This window comes from Schistocerca cancellata, chromosome 3 (assembly GCF_023864275.1).
Source record: "Schistocerca cancellata isolate TAMUIC-IGC-003103 chromosome 3, iqSchCanc2.1, whole genome shotgun sequence".
Classification (NCBI taxonomy): Eukaryota; Metazoa; Arthropoda; class Insecta; order Orthoptera; family Acrididae; genus Schistocerca; species Schistocerca cancellata.
In genome coordinates, this window is record NC_064628.1 from 273943125 (window position 1) to 273956750 (window position 13626).

The following is a 13626-nucleotide window of genomic DNA, read 5'->3' on the forward strand; positions in this document are numbered from 1 at the left end:
GGCACGAGACCGGCGGAAGGTATTTTTCGTTTCCTTAGATAAATAACTTCTTCGAAATAACTCGTCTGTGATGGTTACGTGTCGTAGCATTGAGGGTTACTCTAGTTCTCATTTCGGTTATAAACAAAGGCCACTATCAGTCATAAGCTCCTTCTTTATTAATAAAAAACGAAATGAAGTGCTACTGAGCAGGCGAAAAGCGTCAGCATACTCTGTAGTTTAAAAGAAAAGACAATCTCTTTTGAAACATCTCTTAGTAGAATGTAGTAAAGTGAGAGTTGGTAATAGTTACTGTCGCCACCTTCAGGATCGTCCTCACCTCAAGCATTAGGTCTTACCGTGTTTTGCGTGTTACTGTACTCACCCGTAAGACGTGCGTACTAACACGACTGCATTCGGGGCGTGGAGGCAGGCCGGCCTCGGGTCGAATCGGCCCGGCGGTTCAAAGACAAGGTGTCGATGAGCCGGCCAACATAGATACTGTTTTGAGACACTTTCGCATATTCTTTTTAGTCGTCAGTCTTCTGATTGGTTTCATGCGGCCCGCCACGAATTTCTCTCATGTGTCACCTCTTCATCTCAGAGTAGCACTTGCAACCTACGTCCCCAATTATTTGTTGGATGTATTCCAATCTCTGTCTTCCTCTACAGTTTTTGACCTCTACAGTTCTCTCTAGTACCATGGAAGTCAGTACCTGATGTCTTAACAGATGTCATACCATCCTGTCCCTTCTTCTTGTCAGTGTTTCCCACAAATTCTTTCCTCTCTGATTCTGGGCAGAACCTTTCCATTCCGTACCTCATCAGTCCACCTAATTTTCAACATTGGCCTGTAGCACCAGATCTCAAGTGCTTCGATTCTCTTCTGTTCCGGTTTTCCCACAGTCCATGTTCACTTGCTCCGTCCGTCATCGGTTTTTCTGCTGCCTAGGTAGCAGAATTCCTTAACTTCATCTACTTTGTTCCCATCAATCCTGATGTTAAGTTTCTCGCTGTTCTCATTTCCGCTACTTCTAATTACTTTCGTCTTTCTTCGATTTACTCTCAGTCCTTAATCTACCATCATTAGACTGTTCATTCCATTCAGAATTCTTCTTCACTTAGGATAGCAATGTCATCAGCTAATCGTATCATTGATATCCTTTCACCTTGAATTTTAATCCCCCACCGAAACCTTTGTTTCATTTCCATCATTGTTTCTTCAATATACAGTTTGAACAGTAGGGGTCAAAGACTGCATTCCTGTCTTACACCCTTTTTAATCTGAACACTTTATACTAAGTCTTCTACTATTATTATTCCCTCCTTGCTCTTGTACACATTGTATATTATCAGTCTCTTCCTGTAGCTTCCCCTATTTTCCTCAGAATTATGAGCATCTTGCACCATTTTAAATTGTCGAAAGCTTTTTCCAGATCGACTAATACTGTAAACGTGTTTTGATTTTTCTTTAGCTTTACTTCCATTGTCGACTGCAACGCCAGAATTGCCTCTCGAGAGCCTTTACTGTTCCTAAAGCCACACTGATCCCCATCTAACAGATCTTCAATTTTCTTTTCCGTTCTTCTGTTCATTATTCTTGGCAGCAACTTGGATGCATGAGGTGTTAAGCTGATTGTGCGATAATTCTCACATTTCTCAGCTCTTGCAGTCTTCGGCATTGTGTAGATGATATTTTTCCGAAAGTCAGATGTTATGCCGCCTGATTCACACATTCTACGCACCAAACTGAATAGCTGTTTTTGTCGTGTCCCCCAATGATTTTAGAAATTCTGATGGAATGTTATGTAACCCTTCTGCCATATTTCATCTTAAGTCCTCCAAAGCTCTCTGAAATTCCGATTCTAATACTGGATCCCCCATCTCTTCTAAATCGACTCCTGTTTCTTCTTCTGTCACATCAGACAAATCTCCCCCTCGTAGAGGCCTTCAATGTACTCTTTCACCTACTATCCGCTCTCTCCTCTGCATTTAACAGTACAATTCCAGTTGCACTCTTAATGTTACCACCCATGCTTTTAACTTCAATGAAGGTTGTTTTGACTTTTCTGCATGCTGAATCAGTTCTTCCGACAATCATTTCTTTTTTCGATTTATTCACATTTTTCATGAAGCCATTCGTCTTAACTTCCCTGTTCTTCCTTTTTATTTCATTCCTCTGTGACTTGTATTTCTGTATTCTTGAGTTTCCCTGTACATTTTTGTACTTCCTTCATTCATCGATCAACTGAAGTATTTCTTCTGTTGCCCATGGTTTATTCGCACTTACCTTCTTTGTACCTATGTTTTCCTTTACAACTTCTGTCTGTGATTGCCCTTTTTAGAGATGTCCATTCCTCTTCAAATGTTCTGCCTACTGAGCTATTCCTTATTCCTGTATCTATAGCCTCAGAGAACTTCAATCGTATCTCGTCATTCTTCAGTAGTACTGTATCCCACTTCTTTGGGCATTGATTCTTCCTGACGAATCTCTTAAACTACAGCCTCCTACGAGGAAAGTACGGGGATGGGTGCCGTGTCTCGCCTGAGATACACGCTACAGAAACTTTTAGACCACTTTCTCACACTTACATGCAGAGTTTACTCTAGACGCAGATGATTGCATGCACTTCTTCTGTCTTGGGGGTGAATACGAGACTGAATAGCATAGCTGTATAATCTCTTTAAACGCTTATTCAGAATCGGAGTCGACAGCCTGTTACGGCTGCTTCTGACAGTTAACCAATGCTTCGAATCTAGGCAGGTAATATTTCGCTCCTCATTCTTTCGAAATGTTTATCCAGAGGCGTCATGTCTGGCGAACGAGCCAGCCACGACACATCTCCTCCGCGTCTAATCGAACGATTTGAGAATGGTCTCTGCAACTCATTTCTAGCCATCAGCGAAACATGTGATGAACACCCATCGTGTTGATACCACATTCTGTTCCTTGTTCCTAAATGTATTTCTTCCAATAACAGACCTAATGTTTCTTGCAGGATTTCATTCGATGGAATAATTCTGTCCTCCGGAATCCCACAGCACACATTCACTGACCACGGTTTTTGGTGTGCAACTTGCCGCAGCCATCATGGATTTTCAGTTGCCCAATAACACATGTTATGCAAATTAACATTTCCATGGTTCGTGATGTAGCCACATCAGTAAATCGAATCAAATTGATAAATGTGTCATCGCTCTGAATATGAAGTTGAGCCCATCGGCAAAATTCAATGCGACGCATACAATCCGTACCAGTTAATTATTGGTGGAGACTGATATGGCAAGGATATTTACGGCGGTGCAGAACACGAACAACACTACTCTGGCTCAAGCCAGATCCCCTTGCGATCTGATGCGAACTGAGACAAGTATCTCGAACTACAGTGGCAAGAATACCAATTTCCGTCTCCTCGTTAGTAACTTTCCTTTGTCGGATATGTTTCCGATGCGTTAAAGATCCAGTTGTTCTCAATTTATCGTACACATATTTAGATGGACGATGTGCGGTGAGTTGGTTGAGGATATCTTTCAGCGTATAAGTCTCTAGCTCTCACCGAATATCGTTGGCATTCTCCTTAAATGAGAAGCATATTGACTTGTTCCTCGAAGGAATAAATCAGTCACATTCACTTGATTCGACGATATTAGTCTTACCGTTCCTGTTAGTGTTGTGCTGCGAAACCGTCGAATGGTGTTTACATGTCAATGGCACGGTAGATGGATACGCGGTATTAGGGGAATATTTACTATTTGCACGATATAAGAGAGAAAATTGTCAGATCATGTGCTTAGATAAGTGACGAAGTGATCAGGAATATCACTCTAGCCATGATAAGAAGATTGCGGCACTGCGTAGATACCAATGGTCATCACTTAGAAAACCTTCTGTAAATGGATGTTCATGCCACATTTTTGACCTTCGTTGACCTTCAAAGACCTTACTGTTACACATCATGGGATTCGTCTCGATAGCCGCTAGCAGAAAGTAAGCAAACTATAGCGTCCAATTTAAAGAAAAAAAATGTTGACCTTCATATCTCTGATACAACCCCACCTATCAACGAAAAACCAACGTCATGTTATGGCCCCTGTTGTCCTATGCAACATTTGTCTCACAAACGTTTCAGCTCCTATCATACTTTCGGAGTTATTCTAGGTGGCAACAGTTAGTGACTCACCCTGTATATTCATGTCTTCAATTATTTTCTAATTTTGAAATCTGGCGGCTCCTGTGCATCCCTTTAATGCTCTTACAAATCTCTTCTTTGTTGCCTGTATGCGACTTTCCTGAAATTTGCTTATAACTCACCATTCACTTCCATAAACATCGGAACTGCCATTACGTTTTAAAATTTAAATTTTGTTTCTCTATTGGTTTCATTTTTTAGACATTTCTTTATTGTCTTACATCCAACCGTAATTTCTTCGCAGTGCCTTCGTCATATTCATAGGTGACGCCGCAACCTAATAGTGATAATGTTTGACCTGTTCCTTTGTGAAACACAATGATTATCCGTACAGAATGTTTTCTTTCAAACATCATTTCTTCTGTCTTTTTTCTGAAGTCGTCAAATGGTACTCTTTACATATCTAATTTAACAAATGTACGAGTATGCCCCTTGTAGGTCATCTTCATTCCCGCCAGCAATGTGGGGTCGTCTGTAAATAAAAGATAATTCAAGTGGGAATTTCTATTAATCTTAATTCCCTTTTTAAAGATCTCCTTCCATTTATGGATTGTGTCATCTAAATAAATGTTGAAAAGTGTGGGTGAAATGCTGTAACATTCTCTAACGTCTTTGTCTGACACTATGGACTGTGTTTGAGTACCATTTATATCCGAAATTACTGTCGCGCGTTTCTATGAGTTAATAACGACGTTTTTGTTCTACTGTACACTATCCTGCGCTTTAACCATGACAGTGGACTTGCTTTTTACCTTGCATTTGTCAAAACACAATTACACATATTAATTCCAGAAACGGAGCTTCATTATTTAGGCATCTGTGATGTATTAAATTCATTTACAAACACAATTACTTCAAATCAAATATGAATTTTTCGAAGAACGCCGTTCATTTCATCGCCAAGGAGTTGGCCGCACGGTGACTGTGATTTAACGACAGGCAATAAAAATTAGCTATTGTGCACATGTGAATCCAAGCGGGAGGAGGGGGCATTTCGAGTCATGATTCCAATCCCTAAACAAATCCCTGAACATATTTCACTCGAATTTTTTAAGATTTTACGTGCATCAAGTCCCAGATTTCCCTGCTAACTTTGGGAGAGGAAAGTAGCATGAAAATGTTAAGCAATTTTTCAAACTACAAGCTATGTTTACAACAGCATACTTCATAGTCTTCAGACTTACTTCCATAGTCGTATTGTTAAGTGAAATAGTGATTGAGATGAGTGCACATTTCCATTTTATATTGTGTAAATTATGACGTTGTCAGACTTGTGATAATTTCGTGCTATCACGGTTCTTAAAACAATTAAATGACTGATGTTTTTGAAGTACTCTGATTCTCAGGACTGTAATACCTCCAAGGTTTTTTTAAAATGATGTTAGAGAGCGGTTGTTATATTATATTGCTATATTAAGACATTCTATACTGTTTATATTTTATTGTTATTATTATTGAATCTTACGCATATGTAACACGTTAAAAGTGTGGGCGACTGCAAGTACTACTTGCAGTGAGGTATGGAGTAGTGCGAGGGCTGTGGCGGGGTGGGGGCGGGAAGAGGGTAGCAGAGAATGAAAATCTGTCAGCGCTCTCAGGACCAAACCCAAACTCTCGATCCATGAACGCTAATATGGTGTGTCATAAAGAGCCTTAACTCATGTATCGATCGAAATTTTCATGCAACGTAAGATTTTTTAAAATAGAATGATGAACATTTTTAACGGCATTCGAAGGTGCTTAACAAGATGAGTTAATTGATATAATGCTTCTTGATTCTGAGGCTGAAACTGTTCTCGAAATTTCAGTTGTGCCTTGCGGTTGAGCACATGCTTAAGTGTAATACTACATTTCGTCAAGAAGAGTGCGTATTTTGTGGGAGACATGGCGTCAGCCTTTCTGAATAAAATATTTAGTTTATTTGAAGTGTATTCCGTCTAATTACAAATTCGAGTAGTATATATGGACTCATCTGTCCGACAGCAGGTTTTTTACTCTTAATAGGTATACAGACGCCTTCATGCAAAGAGACGTCGGGTATTATTATTACTAATATTTTTAAACCTCAGAAAGTTAATAAACTAGTTTATTTTTTCTGTGAATACGGCCATTTATCACTATGAAATATAAACGAACTACGTCTCTATTTTGGGATGTGGCAAGTGATCATAAAAGAAGGTTGTATACATGGAAGAACCCTGGAGATACTAAAAGGTATCAGATAGATTATATAATGGTAAGACAGAGATTTAGGAACCAGGTTTTAAATTGTAAGACATTTCCAGGGGCAGATGTGGACTCTGACCACAATCTATTGGTTCTGAACTGTAGATTAAAACTGAAGAAACTGCAAGTGGGAATATAAGGAGATGGGACCTGGATAAACTGACTAAACCAGACGTTGTACAGAGTTTCAAGGAGAGCTTAACGGAACAATTGACAGGAACGGGGGAAATAAATACAGTAGAAGAAGAATGGGTAGCTTTGAGGGATGAAGTACTGAAGGCAGCAGAGGATAAAGTAGGTAAAAAGAAGTGGGCCGCTAGAAATCCTTGGGTAACAGAAGAAATGTTGAACTTAATTGATGAAAGTATAAAATATGAAAATGCAGTAAATGAAGCACGCAAAAAGGAATACAAACTGCTAAAAAATGAGATCGACAGGAAGTGCAAATGGGCTAAGCAGGGATGGCTAGAGGACAAATGTAAGGATATACAGGCTTGTCTCACCGGGGGTAAGATAGATACTGCCTACAGGAAAATTAAAGAGACCTTTGGAGAAAAGAGAACCACTTGTATGAATATCAAGAGCTCAGACGGAAACCCAGTTCTAGGGAAAGAAGGGAAAGCAGAAAGGTGGAAGGAGTGCATAGAGGGTCTATACAAGGGCGATGTGCTTGAGGACAATATTATGAAAATGGAAGAGGATGTAGATGAAGATGAAGATGAAATGGGAGATACGATACTGCGTGAAGAGTTTGACAGAGTACTGAAACATCTGAGTCGAAACAAGGCCCCGAGAGTAGACAACATTATATTAGAAGTACTGACAGCCTTGGGAGAGCCAGTCCTGACAAAACTCTACCATCTGGTGAGCAAGATATATCAGACAAGCGAAATACCCTCAGACTTCAAAAAGAATATAATAATTCCAATCCCAAAGAAAGCAGGTGTTGACAGATGTGAAAATTACCGAACTATCAGTTTAATAAGTCACGGCTGCAAAATACTAACGCGAATTCTTTACAGACGAATGGAATAACTAGTAGAAGCCGACCTCGGGGAAGATCAGTTTGGATTCCGTAGAAAATATTGGAACATGTGAGGCAATACTGACCCTACGACTTATCTTAGAAGCTAGATTAAGGAAAGGCAAACCTACGTTTCTAGCATTTGTAGACTTAGAAAAAGCTGTTGACAATGTTGACTGGAATACTCGCTTTCAAATTCTGAAGGTGGCAGGGGTAAAATACAGGGAGCGAAAGGCTATTTACAATTTGTACAGAAACCAGATGGCAGTTATAAGAGTCGAGAGACACGAAAGAGAATCAGTGGTAGGGAAGGGAGTGAGACAGGGTTGTAGCCTCTCCCCGATGTTATTCAATCTGTATATTGAGCAAGCAGTGAAGGAAACAAAAGAAAAATTCGGAGTAGGTATTAAAATCCAGGGAGAAGAAATAAAAACGTTGAGGTTTGCGCGTGACATCGTAATTCTGTCAGAGGCAGCAAAGGACTTGGAAGAACAGTTGAATGGAATGGATAGTGTCTTGAAAGGCGGATATAAGATGAACATCAACAAAAGCAAAACAAGGATAATGAAATGTAGTCGAATTAAGTCGGGTGATTCTGAGTGAATTAGATTAGGAAATGAGACACTTAAAGTAGTAAAGGAGTTTTGCTATTTGGGAAGCAAAATAACTGATGATGGTCGCAGTAGAGAGGATATAAAATACAGACTGGCAATGGCAAGGAAAGTGTTTCTGAAGAAGAGAAATTTGTTAACATCGAGTATAGATTTAAGTGTCAGGAAGTCGTTTCTGAAAGTATTTGTATGGAGTGTAGCCATGTATGGAAGTGAAACATGGACGGTAAACAGTTTGGACAAGAAAATAATAGAAGCTTTCGAAATGTGGTGCTACAGAAGAATGCTGAAGATTAGATGGGTAGATCACATAACTAATGAGGAGGTATTGCATAAATAAAATTTGGGGAGAAGAGGAGCTTGTGGCACAACTTGACTAGAAGAAGGGATCGGTTGGTAGGACATCTTCTGAGACATCGAGGGATGACCAATTTAGTATTGGAGGGCAGCGTAGAGGGTAAAAACCGTAGAGGGAGACCAAGAGATGAATACTCTAAGCAGATTCTGAAGGATGTAGGTTGCAGTAGTTACTGGGAGATAAAGATGCTTGCACAGGATAGAGTAGCATGGAAAGCTGCATCAAACCAGTCTCAGGACTTAAGACCACGACAACAACAACAAGTGATCATCGACAGGAAGGGTTTAAAATGAAGCCGGCAGGAGTGTCCGTGCGGTTCTGGACGCTCCAGTCTGGAACCGAGCGACCGCTACGGTCGCGGGTTCGAATCCTGCCTCGGGCATGGATGTGTGTGGTGTCCTTAGGTTGGTTAGGTTTAATTAGTTCTAAGTTCTAGGCGACTGATGACCTCAGATGTTAAGTCGCATAGTGCTCAGAGCCATTTGAACCATTTTTAAAAAATGAAAGCTGTCTGACGAAACTGTAGCTGCTACCGCAAAAATCTGGAAACGTAGACACATTTGAAACAGTTTTTCTAAGGCCCATGTGATGCGGCAAAAGCTAGTATATGCCTTAGATCCATATAGAAAAACACATTTGAAACAGTTTTTCTAAGGCCCATGTGATGCGGCAAAAGCTAGTATATGCCTTAGAGCCATATAGAAAAACTGCAACTGACCCTGTATCTATGTCGTACTGGAAATGAGATTTTAACTTAGTAGCATAGAAATGTCTTGCAGCATATAACGACGGAGTTCTGCTGGGTGGTGTTTACACCGCGATAAACAACTCTAGCCGCATTTCTTTCCAATTTCAGCATATCCCTAGGGTTGTTTTGCGAAAGTTTCAGCCTCAAAATTAACAGGAATTATATCATTGTACTCGCCTTTTCAAGCGCTTTCGGAAGCCGTTAAAAGAAATGTATCATTCCATTTATAAATCGTACTTACTTGAATATCTCGCTCGATACAAGAGTTAGGCGTCTTTATTATACAGCAAAGTTTTATCGAGTACCCCTTAGCATATTACCATTTGCAGGAAATCTCATTTTGATGTCTGGAACCGTTCACGAAAGAAAAAGGGTGTTACGTCTTACGTGACTCATCCTGTATACCATCTGAAGATGGCAGTAAATTTCCGATACCAGTAATAAGAGCGTTGTAGCAATTAGGCGATTATAGTGTAGTGAATAATGTGTATGTGACTGATTTACAAAATTATCCATATTGAAAGGGACGTTTACTCGTGACACCATGATGTAAAATTAACTGATATATTTTAAACCGGTTTATGACTTTCAGAGGGAAAACTTGAATGTGTATGTGATGACGAAGCTGTCAGTCGATTAATCATATATTATCACGGAACAAATTGCCGAAACCGGTAATGTGAGGGTTGTAGTTATTAGGAGGTCTTGACATAATAAATTATATATAAACGTTTATAAGGTCTCTTATTTTCATTTACAATGTTTCAATTATTCAAAAAATGTGTCACTTCTATTTGCATTTGGAAAGCTACAGGTTGTGGAGCAGCTGATAACGAGGTGGTAAATAACCGCATTTTCTAGGGTAAGGAAGTCATCAAGCCGTGCCTCAAAATACTGACAAAGTTATACAACGTTTCATTAGTAAACTGGGTAACATATATGTGGAGGGGACTGTAAGAATGAAAGACATTCGAAAAAAGTAGATACCTTCACAAAGCTGCCTTCGAAACAGATGCAGTTGGTTCTTATAACCGTTAATTTTGTCACGTATATTATCAGACAGGTGATTCTTTCCTTGCGTTATCATATATTGTTCAAAAGAATTAGAGCAGCACGTGTATCTACGTCCGATAGGTTACATCCGTTTTGATACAGGCGATACCTGTGGTCTTATTCCATGGCTTGGAAACTTCGCTTTCAATTTAGGCAACTATTAAAATCATTCGCCATCTGTTGACAATGTCATGTATTACTGTGTCAGGCCTCGGAAGAAAATGAGTACCGGTGTCCATTTGATTATTAATGAGGTGCGCCGGCGTCGGTTGTCACTTGTGGTCGTTGTACCCATCCAAGCACAGGCAGTGCGACATCTTAATCCAGTGCACGGGTGATCCGTTTAACCAAAAAAAGGATGGACCTTCGATTGTGCTGCTGAAGATGCAAATGCCTCTCCATGTGTCACTTAAAGGTTGTAAACGCCCTACAGGTAGACACTTCAGTACACATGGCGAGTTAGACACAAACCCCACGTAAATACCGATATCTAGCCATTGTGCGTTGCGGCGTCGTACGACTATCGCCAGCCCAATGCAAGACGATATCAGAAGGGTACTGGAGCTACTGTGTCCGAACATACTGTAATGAACAGGTTACAGAAACGACATTACTACCCAGATGTCCTGTTCGAATAGCACGCCTGACACGACAACACCTTGCAGATCGCCTTCAGTTCTGCTTTTCCAGTGTCAACGGGCAACTTCGTCACTGGCAAAACGTTCTATTCACAGACGAGTCCAGATAACCTCTTACGTATGGCCGTATTCGTGTGCGGTGACCCATGGTGAGCGGTAGCTGCCAAATTTTTGCTACAGATCTACAGATTTAAGAGGTTCTGTGATGTCACGGGAAGGCTTCAGCTTTTACACCATAAGGACCGTATGGAACTTCTCGTTGTTCATGGTCACCGTAATGACAGGCAGTACATCTGATACTGTTCGACCATGTGGTGACTGCTGGCTGCTGCATAGGGTGGTGTACCTGAATTCCTTCTAATTCTAGGACTCATCTGGCGGACGTCAGTAGGGATGGTTTGCTTAGTCACGATAATGAAGTAGTGGAATCGCCGGCGGTGGGTCCCGACCTAAATCACATCGCGCTTTTGTGGGACATGCTTCACAGGCGTGTTCGTGGTCGTAGTGCTCAGTCACAGATTCTACAAGAATTGTAACGGGCTCACATTGAAGAATGTGGATCTCCGCGTCCTTATTGGAGCATGCCACTTAGTCAGGCACAGAGGGCGTACATGTTATTGAAGCTCTCAAAGTCCAATGAAAAGCACCCAGGACGATGGGATGAATGACTTTTTCCACTTTGTTTTCGACACCCGTCAGACATTACAATTCTTTTTGTGAAACGATAGAGGATGTAATGATTTATTATTGTGTACTCAGTTTGTAAAAGGTAAAGGAATTAAAATCCATGGAGAAGAAATAAAAACTCTGAGGTTCGCCGATGATATTGTAATTCGGTCAGAGACAGCAAAGGACCTGGAAGAGCAGCTGAACGGAATGGACAGTGTCTTGAAAGGAGGATATAACATGAACATCAACAGAAGAAAAACGAGGGTAATGCAATGTAGTCGAATTAAATCGGGTGATGCTGCGGGAATTAGATTAGGAAATGAGACGCTTAAATTAGTAAATGAGTTTTGATATTTGAGGAGCAAAATAACTGATGATGGTCGGAGTAGAGAGGATATCAAATGTAGACTGGCAAGGAAAGCGTTTCTGAAGAAGAGAAATTTGTTAACATCGAGTATTGATTCAAGTGTCAGGAAGTCGTTTATGAAAGTATTTGTATGGAGTGTAGGCTTGTATGGAAGTGAAACGTGGACGAGAGGAGCTTGTGGCACAACTTGACTAGAAGAAGGGATCGGTTGGTAGGACATGTTCTGAGACATCAAGTGATCACCTATTTAGTATTGGAGGGCAGCGTGGAGGGTAAAAATCGTAGAGGGAGATCAATAGATCAATACACTAAACAGATTCAGAAGGATGTAGGTTGCAGTAGGTACTGGGATATGAGGATAGAGTAGCATGGAGAGCTGCATCAAACCAATCTCTGGACTGAAGACCACAACAATGACAAAGGTATAGTTGGGTAACATAGCCAGTCCTCAGTTTCTATCTTTCTTTTTTTTCTTATGGGACTTAACTGCCTAGGTAATCAGTCCCTAAGCTTACACACTACTTAACCTAAATTATCCTAAGGACAAATACACACAACCATGACCGAGGCAGGACTCGAACCTCCACCGGGATCAGTCTTCAATTATTGCTCAATGGAGTGTGGCAGATGATCAGAGTCATGTTTCCTAATTCTTTTAAGCAGCGAATGTCAGTTACACGACTAGTTATATCAGTGACAGAGACATTCTGCGCACGTGACGGAACGAGGCCTGAACACGGTGCAATAGGAGCACGTGGGAGTACTGTATCACCTACACTTGCCCAGCGGGAGAGCTACGAGATCTCTCGGGTGCCGGTACTTGGTGGGGCCAGGTTAGTGAAATCTTCACGGAACTGCGGGGAGCATTTGAGGTGTAATACGTGAGGCGGTACTCACAGCTGCGGCCGGACGCTGCGGCAGCGGACTGCGCTGTGGTCAGGCGGCGGCCGGCGCGGGGGCGACGGGGACGGCGGGGACAGCGGGGGCGGGCCGGGGTCACCTCGAGTCGGAGCCCTCGTTGTTGGGGTCGCTGTCGTCCCCAGCGGCGCCCGCCACGGCTCCGGCATCTCTGCCGGACACCTGCCGGCCGCGGCTGCCCGAAGACCCCGACCTGGCCGCAGAACAACAACACACTACTACTGCCCAGTGTTCGGTATCGATATCCATACCTGAAATAATTGTATCGATACTTCGACTATTCCGGGACAAAAGCGTCGACAGCGACAGTATCGAAGGATGTTGTTGTGTTGTCTTCAGTCCTGAGACTGGTTTGATGCAGCTCTCCATGCTACTCTATCCTGTGCAAGCTTCTTCATCTCCCAGTATTTACTGCAACCTACATCCTTCTGAATTTGCTTAGTGCATTCATCTCTTGGTCCCCCTCTACGATTTTTACCCTCCACTCTGCCCTCCAATGCTAAATTTGTGATCCCTTGATACCTCAGAACATGTCCTACCAACCGGTCCCTTCTTCTTGTCAAGTTGTGTCACAAGCTCCTCTTCTCCCCAATTTTATTCAGTACCTCCTCATTAGTTACGTGATCTACCCATCTAATCTTCAGCATTCTTCTGTAGCACCACATTTAGAAAGCTTCTATTCTCTTCTTGTCCAAACTATCGTCCATGTCTCACTTCCATACATGGCTACACTCCATACAAACACTTTCAGAAACGACTTCCTGACACTTAAATCTATATTCGATGATAACAAATTTCTGTTCTTCAGAAATACTTTCCTTGTCATTGCCAGTCTGTATTTTATA

General features: G+C 41.5%; 1 long non-coding RNA gene across 1 annotated transcript in view; it reads right to left on the bottom strand.

Moving 5' to 3' along the window:
- LOC126176695 (uncharacterized) overlaps positions 1-12951 on the bottom strand; it is a 35849-nt gene extending 22898 nt beyond the window's left edge. Inside the window, exon 1 of the long non-coding RNA XR_007535648.1 lies at positions 12761-12951. This is a non-coding gene — a long non-coding RNA (uncharacterized LOC126176695). The remainder of the gene's footprint in view (positions 1-12760) is intronic.
- Between the last annotated feature and the right edge of the window lie 675 nt (positions 12952-13626).